Source organism: Endocarpon pusillum (assembly GCF_000464535.1).
Source record: "Endocarpon pusillum Z07020 unplaced genomic scaffold scaffold3698, whole genome shotgun sequence".
NCBI classification, from domain to species: domain Eukaryota; kingdom Fungi; phylum Ascomycota; class Eurotiomycetes; order Verrucariales; family Verrucariaceae; genus Endocarpon; species Endocarpon pusillum.
This window is the reverse complement of record NW_006916351.1, coordinates 89,047-91,761: the sequence shown is the minus strand read 5'-3', so window position 1 is coordinate 91,761 and position 2,715 is coordinate 89,047.

Here is a 2,715-nt window from a genome sequence, read left to right as displayed (position 1 = left end):
CTAGGTTATCTCTTAAATTCTAATATAGAATCGCATTATATAGTCGAAAAAGAGGTCTTAGTAAGTCTTAGTATAAATTTCTAAATTAAGTAACATTTTAGAATTAATTTTCGTAAGCTTTTATATAAGTTAGTAATCTATTTACACGCTAGTAACTAATTTTGTTTATAAGCCTATCAAAATAAATAATAATATATGAAATCTTAATACACATCTTAATATTTATTTATATTTTGAGTATTAAATAAGAGCTATCTAAGAGAATTTAGTCACTATTATTAATCTTAAATAACTGCGAATACTCAAATCCATTATAAAGAGTGCTATTAGCCTCTTTAACGCTCTCTGAATAACGTTGATGCCATATCTTATTATGCCACAGCAAATCCATACGAATGCCGTAGCCAATACCCATCTCCTTCCAGTCTTCTCTTGCTAAAGAGGCCATATCCGAGAGCCCTACGCCATCCTCGGCCAACTTCTTGAATGCTCGTTCGAATTTAGCTCGTTAAGCCGGTCTATCCTTGATTCGCGAGCAAATGAACGCGGTAAGGCGAGCATCTTCATCTCTAGCCTGTGGAATCGGGCTGCTCGGCGTCACAAGAGGCTGTAGAGGCGTCATAGCCCTTGACGGCGTCGCTAAACCTCTATATCGATCCTTACCGTCAGCAGACTCGCGGAGCATAGTATCCTGCTGTTGAGCGCTGCCAGAAAGATTGAGGTTAAGTGTTAACCCTCTAGCTGACGCTAAACTTGCTGTCGACGCTGCCTGTAGAGTTGACGGAGGCTGTAGCTTTTTAGTGAGCTCTTTCTCCTTCTCTCTAGTTATTCATTGAGCTAGAGATATAGGAGGATGCGCTATACCAACACCAGGGTCATCCTTAATAGCTTGATTCCATACTCGAAGATGCTCTCTGTTAAGTTGAATATGACTATATAACAGCAGATTATAGTAAGGATTGCCAAAATTAGGACAGCTTTGTCGCTTATATGTATAACGCTTAGTAAGAGTTGCTATATAATTAATTATAATAGTCTGTACAGCCTCTTTAACTACTCGCTAGCATATATTAGCAGTTGCGTGTAGCTTTTTCGTATTTAAAGCTATTTTGGCCTTACTATGAGCTCTTTTATAAGCTGTTAGCGTTAGTAGGCACCAGGGTCATCCTTAATAGCTTGATTCCATACTCGAAGATGCTCTCTGTTAAGTTGAATATGACTATATAACAGCAGATTATAGTAAGGATTGCCAAAATTAGGACAGCTTTGTCGCTTATATGTATAACGCTTAGTAAGAGTTGCTATATAATTAATTATAATAGTCTGTACAGCCTCTTTAACTACTCGCTAGCATATATTAGCAGTTGCGTGTAGCTTTTTCGTATTTAAAGCTATTTTGGCCTTACTATGAGCTCTTTTATAAGCTGTTAGCGTTAGTAGGCCCTTTTCGCTATATACGCTTTTAATATCCTCATCAATAGCTTCAAAATTAGCTACTAGAGCAACACGTAGATAAGGCAGAGATAAGCTCTTTGAGGCAGCTAGCAGCTCCTGTATCTTGCTCTCAACAGTAAATATATCTCCTTTGTCGTTAAGGGTATATAGAAAAGGCTTTTGAGCGCCTTTTTTGACGCTTGCCTCAAATGACTTGTTCTAGTTTCGAGCCATTGCACTAAAGAAGTAGATAATGGCCAAGCATAATGCACATCAAAGGCTAAAAGAGCGCTCTATTGAGTTTCTTATTTAAAAATTTAATAGGTAGTTTAATTCGTTATCCCCTCCATACCCGCTGTGCCTATTAGCGTACTTGGCGTGAAATAAGCTCAGATAAGGTTATTCAGAGATTTTCTTCCAAGTTTTTCGCAACATATATGTTCATAGAGCATATTAGAAATGTATGACATGATTAGAATTATCTCACTATTACATCTGACTCCAAAAAACAGAAAAAAAGGACACAAGTTGAGTGAGTTATCGCAACATCAAATAGTTAAGATCGACAGCGCTAATAGGCACATCCCGCCCCCCTGTCCGGGGACGGAGGGGATATTATATATCTTAAATAGCTCTGTACAAGATAATTATTAGGATGTCACCTATGCCCGGCACCCGGAGAGGCTGTTGGTACAGAACTGAGAGCGAGAGCCCTCGGGTACAGAACCAAGAGAGTCTCTCGGTTTGTAGATATAAGCTGGCCTTAGAGAGAGAGCTCAGAAGGCCAGCGTTCTATCTCGTAACGAACAGAAGGCTGCCACTGTGCACTTGCGCTTCCTTCCCATCGGCGTTGACGCGCATTCGAATCATCGCGCTCGAAGTCTCTGTTCTTATTCCTTGCATGGGCTGATAAATATAGTTCCAGACGTCTAGCGTTAGAGCGTCAGCGGACGACCAAGCGGTCGAATTGGTCTGCTCGACGGCTAGAGTAGACGTTTTTTGTTTTCTTGAGACGGGAGTCTTGTTTGCGGCGATCCGGGACAGATCATGATTTCCTTCTCTGCAGGCTCAGACGGTGGAGAGAGGTAGAGAAATTGATGTGCTCACGAACAGGATAACGTGGCATGGCGCGGTTTGGCCTGACGATACTGCATGCAGGAGCTGCAGCGTCACTGAGCCCGTGGGCATTTGCACTACCTACCGAACTTGGGCTCCGGCAAACGCAGACACATGAGATGATGCTCGGGTTCAGGAGCCAGGATGACCCGGATAGGAAATAGG